This window comes from Dama dama, chromosome 7 (genome assembly GCF_033118175.1).
Source record: "Dama dama isolate Ldn47 chromosome 7, ASM3311817v1, whole genome shotgun sequence".
NCBI lineage: Eukaryota > Metazoa > Chordata > Mammalia > Artiodactyla > Cervidae > Dama > Dama dama.
The window spans coordinates 17651532-17660934 of NC_083687.1; the positions used below are offsets into that span (position 1 = coordinate 17651532).

The 9403-nt window shown below is 52.3% G+C and overlaps 1 long non-coding RNA gene across 1 annotated transcript; it reads right to left on the reverse strand.

Annotated features, from left to right (window-relative positions):
- Positions 1–6069: 6069 nt before the first annotated feature.
- On the reverse strand, positions 6070–8767 carry LOC133059044 (uncharacterized). Its single transcript, XR_009693478.1, has 3 exons — positions 8683–8767; positions 6959–7018; positions 6070–6171 (listed from the first exon to the last, which is right to left on the reverse strand). It is a non-coding gene; the product is annotated as an uncharacterized LOC133059044 (long non-coding RNA).
- Between the last annotated feature and the right edge of the window lie 636 nt (positions 8768–9403).

The following is a 9403-nucleotide window of genomic DNA, read 5'->3' on the forward strand; positions in this document are numbered from 1 at the left end:
AAGGTCACACAGATGGTGGTGGGTTAAAGATGACTGCAGATCCTTTGTCCTTCCTCCACTAAGACATGAAGCTTATTTCTTCTCCCCCTGAATTTAGCCAAGAGGATGCGGCAGAAGTGAAGTCATTCTTCTTTTGGGCCTTCGTCTTGAGAAGGCCTGGAATCTCCCACTTGCATGCTTCAGGGAGTTCTGAGCTGCTGTGTAAGAAGTCTGGTTGTCTGCCTGTAGGGCTCATGAGGAGAGGAGAGGTCCTGCGGGCCCACAGCGAGCAAGAAGCCTGGCCATCCCTTAGTTAGTGACTGAAAGCAACAGGTTCTCGTGGGCTGGGTGTCTGGACACAGCCCAGGGCTAACTGCACTCTGAGAGTAGGGAGCAGGAGGAAGGGTGGAGCCAGAAGGCAGGACCCTGGATACTACTTCCAACCTCCCATCACCCCGCAAGCCCTCATGCATCTGATTTCCCTATAGAACTTTCACAGACGACTTTCTGTGAAAAATGCATTCTGGGTTCTTTTGGTTTGTTTTGTTTTTTACTCTACTGGGTCTTTATTTTGATGTTTCCCAGGTGGTGCTAGTGGTAAAGAACCCACCTGCCAGTGCAGGAGACGTAAGAGATACAGGTTCTATCCCTGGGTCGGGAAGATCCCCTGGAGTAAGAAATGGCAACCCACTCCAGTATTCTTGCTGGGAAAATCCCAGGGACAGAGGAGTCTGGTGGGCTACATAGAGTCCATGGGGTCGTAAAGAGTCGGACAGGGCTGAGCAGGGGCTCTGGAGTGTACCGGTTCAGTGGTTGCGGCTTCTCTAGTTGTGGTGCAGGGGCTTAGTTGCCCTGAGACATGTGGGATCTTAAAGGTCCCTTGACCAGGGATTGAACCTTTGTCCTCTGCGTTGGAAAGTGGACTCTTAACCACTGGACCACCAGAGAAGTCCCCTGCATTCTGCTTTAAAAGCCGTGGACCAGATAATCATTAAAGCCCCTTTAGCCCTAACATTCCAGGATTCCATGAGAATGATAGGAATAAATGGATGAGTGGATGGTCAAACTGTCATGTTCCATCTCTGCGTGAAAGGTGGGAGGGTACTCAGAGAGGGGAGGAATCCTTGATGCACGTGAGTGACTTGGAATCCAGAGGAGTTCTGGAAGTTGGCAAGAGAGAAGGCAGAGATTCCGGTGCTAGAGATGCCTGCAGGGGCGAGAAGGGCGGCTTGCGTGGAGTGGGGCCTGGGTAGGCAAGCTGGGTATTCTGGCACTTGCCATCAGGAAGCAGGGTGGCATCAGGGAAGAGGCGCAGAAACTCCGGAACTAGCAGGTGTGGGTTTGAATCCCAGCTCTGCCCTGTGACACTGTGTTTAACTGCCCTAAGCCTCAATTTTCTCATCTGTAGAAATTACCTGTCTTACAGGGCCGGCCTGAAGTAAATGAGATGATGCGGGTAAAAAGCATAACCCAATGCTTGACGCTTGGTGAGCACATCTTATTTATTTATTGGGTGATGCTGGGTCTTAGCTGCAGCACATGGGATCTTTGATCCTCGCTGCGGCCCATGGGATCTTTAGTTGCATCATTCAGGATCTCTCAGTTGCAGCATGTGGGATCTAGTTCCTCAACCAGGGATCAAACCCTGGCACCTTGCTTTGGGAGCACAGAGTGCTTAGCCACTGGACCACCGGAGAAGTTCCTGTGGCTTCTTTTTAGGAGACCTGGAGTGGCTTTTGCTGAAGCCCTAGTAGCTTAGCTCACCCCAGGAAATCTAGAAAGGTACCCTTTCCATTCCCCCAGGGAGAGGTACACATGGAATGTGGGGCTGGGGAAGGAAGGTAAAGTAGAATCTGAGGCTGACGGGGTTTGGGGTGTCATGCAGAGAGAGAGCAGGGACAGGTCCCCAGACACCTCTGGGACTGCTTGGAGCTGGGAGCCAAGAAATGACCTGCAGGAGAGAGTGTGTTAGGACTGGGACAGGGCCCCACGCAATCGGGGGTGTTAGTGAGGTCATGCAAAGGAGCAGGCCGCTTGAAAAGGCTGGGGGTGAAGCTAGGAGGCTCGGGTACCATCACACCCTAAGAGCCACCACGAGGGTCATCCCTCATTCATGACGATCCTCAATGTAAGGCAAATAGAATCTAGGAAGGATACGGGAGCAGGTCCACAGGTGACACAGGACGGAGTTTTCAGGTCTGAGAGACAGTGTTCCCTGGCGGCCAAAAGCACAGACTCTGGAGCCAGGCAAGTGGGGTTTGAAGCCTGATTCTGCCACTAACTAGTTGCATGACCGTGGACAAGCACCTCTGCGCTAAGTGCTGTGGCTGTAGTCACAACTCCTGATCTCGTGGTACTTGTGCCCTAGCTGGGGAGGTGGAGGCTCAGAAACACGTAGGTGGCAGGTGACATACCCATTCACCAGGGCTGTCAGTGCTGTGAACTGGAGGGAAGGGAATGTCACTGTGTTCTCTACAAAGTCTTCAGGGACCATGAAATGCCAGCTGGGTTTGGAGAGATTAAGGGGAAAGCTTTCAGGGAGAGGAGAGCCTGGGGACAGGGACGCCAAGAATCTGTCCCCCCAGAGCAGAAGGTGGGCTCGTGGGATGGGGGTTATGGCTAGAGGGGCGCTAGGATGCCAGTCGCCTTGAATGCAGACGGAGAAGTTTGAAGCTTGGGGCTCCATCCACTCCCTCTGAGCTGAGGCAGGTGTTGGGGCAAGAAGATGAGTCAGAAGGCCTCACAGGTGCCTCTGACGAGGCTGTGTCCGCGCAGCTAGCCCCTGCCAGCTGCCCCAGCCTCCCTGGGTCCCCAGGGTCAGGCCGTGATGGGGTGAGATTTATCATGGGCAGGTGTGCTCCGAGACGGTATATTATCCAGGATTATGAACTGTAACAGGATAATCTCTCTAATGTAATTCAAGCTCTCGACATGGCTTATGGCTCCTTAATGTACCTCAGACTGAAGAATTACAAGAACATTCTCCCCCAAGCTCCCCCATGTCCCCTCCCTCCCTCCTCTGTCAACCCCTAAATGATTTAGTCAATAGCCTGAAGCCAGATCTTGGCATTTAGTCATAATTCAGTGCAGTTCAGTAAACATGATGGGCAAGGAGCTTTCTCTGCCTGCCTTCTCCCACAAAGGCCTCTCTTTCCTCCTCCCCCAAAATCTACCCCCCAGGGACAGGCTTGGATGCAGGACAATGCAGGAAACTCAGCTCCCCAGGACTCACCTCAACATGCCCTCTGGGCACCAAGGCTTAAGCTGCCAGGCTTAGGATCAGGGTCCCCAGTCATTCAGCAGGGTAGTCCCTGGACTTGACACCCTCCAGACTGAGAAGATAACCTCAGAGTTATAGAATAACAGGTCCAGGAATCTCTGGTCCTGTGACTCCACCCTGTAAAACTCATGCTCTCAGGGAAACATTCAAATCTTCTGTAAGCTACACCACAAAATGTTGTGCCAAGCTTTATTTTCTATAGTTTTGCCCCTCCTGGGGGAAAAAGAAAAAAAAACCTTCCCCAGAGAGCTGTGGTCACCAAACCAGAAATCACTCGACTGACAGAGCCCCTTTCACTGCACAGGTGATGATCTTGTAACTCAGATGGGTCTTTTCTAATAATAGACTGCATTTATTGAGCACTTACTATATTGCTGGGCATTTTCCTAAGTACATCACATGATTCATTCATATAAGGCTTCCAAAAATCTTTGGGTGGGAACTACTGTTCCCCCATTTTACTGATAAGAAAACAGGCTCAGAGAGGTGAAGCCGAGGCCAAGATCTATTTATTTTATCTTATTCATTTATGTTTGGCTGTGCTGTCTTCATTGCTGCATACCGGCTTTTCCCTAGTTGTGGCGAGCTGGAGCTCCTCTCCAGTTTCGGTGTGAAGGCTTCTCATTGCTGCGGCTTCTCTTGTTGAAGCGTTCGGGCTCCAAGGCTTGGTTGCTCTGCAGCCTGTGGAATCTTCCCATACCAGGGATAGAATCTGAGTCCCTGCACTGGTGGGCAGATTCTTTACCGCTGAACCACCAGGGAAGTCCCACAGATCTATTAAGTGGGGAAGCTGGGATGTGAACCCAGGCAGCCTGGCTCCAGAGCCTGCATTCCTGACCACTGCTCTGCAACGTGCAGGGTCATACAGCGCTTGAACCCAGGACCCACTGTGCTCCACGCCCGATCCCAGGCTTTTCTCTATCCACTTAGCATCCTGCTGATGAAGCAACGGGACACAGCAACAACGTCTTTCCTGGCTCCTGGTCCATTTTCACAGTGGCCCTCGAGCCCAGCTTTGCCTTCCAATCCCTGGGGTGATCAGAAATCCAGGCCTCCCCTCAACCAGCTAGTGAGCCAAATGAAGCTATTTGAAAGCCCCCCAGCTAGTGCAGGCTGGCAAACCCTCTTCCTCTGCTGTATTCTTTGTATCCATCACCCAACTCACCCTTTACTTTAAGCATAAAGCTAGACGCCCCTCCCGGCTGCCAGGATCCAAGGAAGCCAGCAGAAATCTCCTCTGTGGTAGGAAAGGACTGCAGGTTGTAAGGACTTCCTCCCAAAAGCAGCTCAATAAAAACGAGACAGTCTCACGGGCAAGTGATGTGTCTATCGGTGCCTCTGTATGCACCACAATGGTCTTTCCTCAATGTTCTTCTTGACCTTGGCAAATCACTTGGTCCTTTCACTGTTATCTCTAAAGTGGGCTAATAATAGCAAGAGCTAAATTAAAAGATGTAGATTAGAAAATTTTGGGGTAAAGCACTCCATGCTTGCAACTACAACACACACACCACAGTGCACCCACCCCTCTGGTTGAGTTGGTCATTTAGATGTGGGTTTAGCTGTGTCCCCAGCCTCATCCCTGTAACCAGACCCCAATAAAAAGAAAAAAATCCAGGTGAGTGGTATAATCTCTGATCTCTGGATCCAGAATACATAAACTCAAGTTATACCAGCCTCTCCGGCTACAGAGTCTTTGGCATTTGTTAATCTTTGCCCTGGGAGAGACTCCTGCTTAGTCTGAGGCCCTTAGGAGGTATGCTGCCAGACATAGAGGGAATTTGCAATATACACTGTTCATTGAGTTGGATTGCATACGGTACTTGGTGTGACAGAATGAACCCAGCATAGGAGTGGATGGACACCTGAGTCATGGTCCTGCCCCTAACTTCCTTTTCCCTGAACCTCAGTTTCCTCATCTGTAAAATGGGGTCTGGGAGGAGGGCCCAGCTCCCTTCCAGTCTAACATTCTGTTTCAGGATTTACTTCCTTTGCAGGTTTGTCCCGATCCTTTCCCAGGTCTTCAGGTCCTTCCTCTTCTGGGTTCTTCCAGCTCCCTCTTTGTGGTCAGTCTGGCCCCATGTCTTATCAGAGACCTGGTTTGTTATTCCAGGAAGTGCCACAAGGGGGAGCCTTCTAAGGATGTCTGGGGTCAGGAAGGAAGCCTAGGCATAAGTGCAAGGCTATGGTGGGAGTCAGCCAGTCCCAAGGGGCTGCAAGACCCAGATGAAAAAAGTTGGGAGAGCAAGGGAGGGGGCTGTAAGCTACAAAGACCATACTCCAAGCTCCTGAAGGACTGAGACCTTGCTTTATGTTAGTTCTTGTCTCTCTGTCATACACTTGTAAGCGCATATGATGAGCTTATCTCATTTGATCCTCAGTGTACTCCATGAGTCATACAGTGCAGGTGAAATTATCTATTGCCTCTACCGTTGGGAGAACTAAAGCTCAGACAGGCTCCAGGCTCACCCAGGGTCACACAGCCAACCTGGACCAGAGCTGTTGATGGCCCAAGTGTCCTGTCTACTGGCCCAGGTCTCCTCCGGGGTCTTGCCCCAGGCTGGACACATGGGAGACCTTCAGGGATGCTTCCTGAATTAATGAGTAGGTGCTCTGGGTGAGGCTGCAACCTCCATATGTAAGCGTCCTCTGCCTTGCCTGGTGTTGCAGGCACAGAGCAAGGTAACACCTTGGTTCCACTTTCTACCCCTTGCTCTTACCTTCCCAAATCACAGCGTTCATCTCTTACCAAATCACTTCCATGATCCAGAAGTGCTGGCACTATAGTCATGCCGTCACCAAAAGCCCTACTCACCTCATTTATCTTTCAAGTCTTGCTCGGGTGTGTCACCTCCTCCAGGAAGCCTCCTTTGACATCTGCACCCACCATGGGTAGAGTTGCGATCATTCTCCTGTAGGGCCCCCAAATAAGCTTCCTGATTACAACACACCAATCATTGTTTAAAAGTTATTAGATACTAGTCTGAGCTTCCCAGAAAGGGAACTGAGTCTTATTCATCTCGGAATCCTGGTGTCTATAAAAGCCCAGCTCAGCCATCAAAGACTCATTTTGGTTACTGCCCCCTTCTCCCTCTACAGTAGTGCCTCTGCCCTGGGGACCCTCTGGTAAAGGCGTTTGAAGAGCATTCGGCCTGAACAACTGAATGACTGATTAGCACACTCCTCCCCCCTTTTCTCTCCTGACCCCTCAAGTATCAGGAAAAGGTGACAATTCCAGATTTCTGAAGATACTTCAGAACCCTCCTCAGCCCACCTTCAACCCCTCTAAATCACTCCCATTGGGGATATTTTATACAGAAGACATTCCCCCTGGCTTGGCTGGAGTCCCCCATGGGATTCTCAAAGCCGAGGGGGCTTTCATTAGATCCAACTCACTTGTACAGGTGAGAAAAGTAAGGTCCAGAAAGGGAAGGTGACTGGGTCATTCCTTCATTTACTCATTCATTCAACAAATAGTCACCAAGTGCTCACTATGTGTGAAACTCTGTTCTCTATCTGAGACATTTTTTTAAATAAGTGGATTTTTAAAAATATTTATGTATGCATGTATGTGTGTATTCAGCTGCATGGAATCCTGGTTTGGCATACAGGATCTCGTGGTACACGTGCCATAGCATGTAGGATCTTAGCTCCCTGACCTGGAATCGAACCCACCAACCAGGAATTGAACCCACGTACCCTGCATTGGAAGGCAGATTCTTATAAACACTGGACCACCAGGGAAGTCCTGAGCCGAGACTTTAAAAAAAAAAAAAAAGTCTCGACATCATAGCATCTACAATGGAAGAGATAGACAAACAAATTAGCAGGTAAGTATGTAGCCTATATTAGATGATGATAAAAGCTACTGAGATATGCAAAGTGAGGGAAGGGAGATGGGGAGCCTGGGGTATTGGTTGGTGGAGGGTAGAAAAGAACCTTAGCAAAATGAGTGATAAAGCACTGTAGGGATCTGGGAAAAGATTGTTCCAGGCAAAGGCAATAGCAAGTGCAAAGGTCCTGAGGCAGAAACGTGCCGCCCTGCCTGTACAATACTGACTGGAGAAGAGTGAAGAGGAGAGGAATGGGAGGCAAGGGCAGAGCACTGATCAGATCCTCTGGGGTCTTTGAAGGATCCTTTTCTCTGACTGAGATGTGCACCCATTCGATTTTTGAGCAGAAGAGGGACAGGATCTGACTTTGATTTTAAAAAGATAACCCTGGCTGCTCTGCTGAGAACAGACTGAGGGGACAAGGGATGCAGAGTGACAAGAGGTGCTTTGCTGAGTTATTCCGGGCAGGAGAAGCTGGTGGGTTGGACCAGGGTGGAGGTGGGGGTAAGCGGGGGAAAGTGGTGAAGGGTAGCAAGCAGATTCTGGACATACTTTGAAGGTAATGTAAACAAGATTCGCTAAAGCATTTGGATGAATGACAGAAAAAGAGAGGGGTTGAGAATAACTCTAAGATTTTCTTCCCGAGCAACTGGAAGGATGGAGTTGCCCTTTTCGGAGATGGAGAAGACAAAAAGGAGCAGGTCTCGGGGGAAGATAAGAATTTCAAAGTTGAACACCTTGAGTTCAAGATGTCCACTAAACGTTCAGGTGGAGATAGGAAACAGGATTGACAAGCAGGCAGGTCAGGAGAGAGGTTATAGGAGAGCTAAGAGAACAAAAACAAAATCTCAAGCCTCCCGACCTGCCACAGTACAGACAGGACTCTTCCCGTGGGTTGGAGAAGTTAAATACCTGCGCTCAAAACCCAGGGCGCAGGGAAAGGAAATACGGTAACCCTGCGCGCACGCCCCCAGCCTCAGCAGTGCCAACTATCTAGCGAGAGCAGGTCCGCGAGAGGGGGTGGCTATCCTGGGGCTCTTAGGCGACACCCGACGGGGCCAGGGCTCAGCACACATATATCAGGGGCGGAGCGGGGGCCGCTCGGACTCGGGGGCGGATCTTCACTGAGGTCTGGGTTTCTTCTCCCGGCAACGGTCTTGACTCGTTTCCTTGAGTCACCGTCAGATATTTATTTAACCTCGTGGTTCAGCCTCCCTGGGGCCAGCAGGAGGGATGGAGGCAGGGCGCAGGGCGGGGGAGGCTGGCGGAGATGGGGAGCGAAAGGGGAAACATTTTCTTCCCTCCGACAGGCCGCGGCTGCCTCGCTCCTACGTGGGGTCCCACCCCGGGCCCCCAGACCTCCGGGGGTCAGCCAGCTTCTTGGAGTTAAGGGAAATAAGGAATCACGCTGGTCCACCCCCACCCCCACCCCCACCGATTTAAGACCAGAGGAAACCTGGGGAGGAGTAACTAGTCTAACGGCCTACACTGAATCCGAGGCGGTGCCAGGCTGCCAGTCTCTGGGGTCCCCCATTCCTTGTCCATCCAATGAACGCCCGAGGCCCGGCGGTGCCAGGGGAGCCCACAGACCTCTGAGTTCTGACCAGCCTCCTGTCTGGGCTAGACACTTCACCTCCGCGCGCCTCCGCTCCCCGGTCGGTAAAAGGGAGTCCTTACTCTTACCCCGCCTTCCCTGACTTGCTGAGGGACAAATACTGTTTTAAAAATACCAGCTGCCAGTTGCCGAGCGAGGCTGGCACCGTCCTGGGCGCCTCGACAGGGCCTACTGTTCTCCAGCCTCGCACACCCCGCCGCGGTCTAGCCAGTGAGAATGGGGGGCTGGAGAGAGGGGCGCGGGGAGGTCAGAACCCAGCTCTTGGGTCAGAAAGGAACAACCCCCCCCGCCACGTTACCTCCCCCCCAAAACCACGTCCCCCGCCCTGCCCCCCGCCCCCCGGCCTTAACCCAAGGGTCCTTGCTGGGAGCGCTGGGGGCGGGGAAGCTGGAGGCCCAGGGGGAGCGGAAGTCCCCGCTCGGAGGCCCCACTTCCCCTCCCCCCGGCCGGCCCCGGGGCAGGTGAAGAGGGGACCGGGCCCCGCTCCAGGTGGCGGGGCAGCGGCGGGGGTGGGGAAAGGCAACAATAGCACTTTTATTTGGGACTGTTTGGTTCTGAGCGGGTGGGCGGAGGAGGAGGCCGACGGGGCTGCGGGGGAGAGGGGTGGTGAGCGGCATCTGGCGACACACCTGCTCCCGCTTAACCCTGTGCGTGCTGGGGCCGGGCGCCCGGCCGGGGAAGGCGGGCGGACGGCGG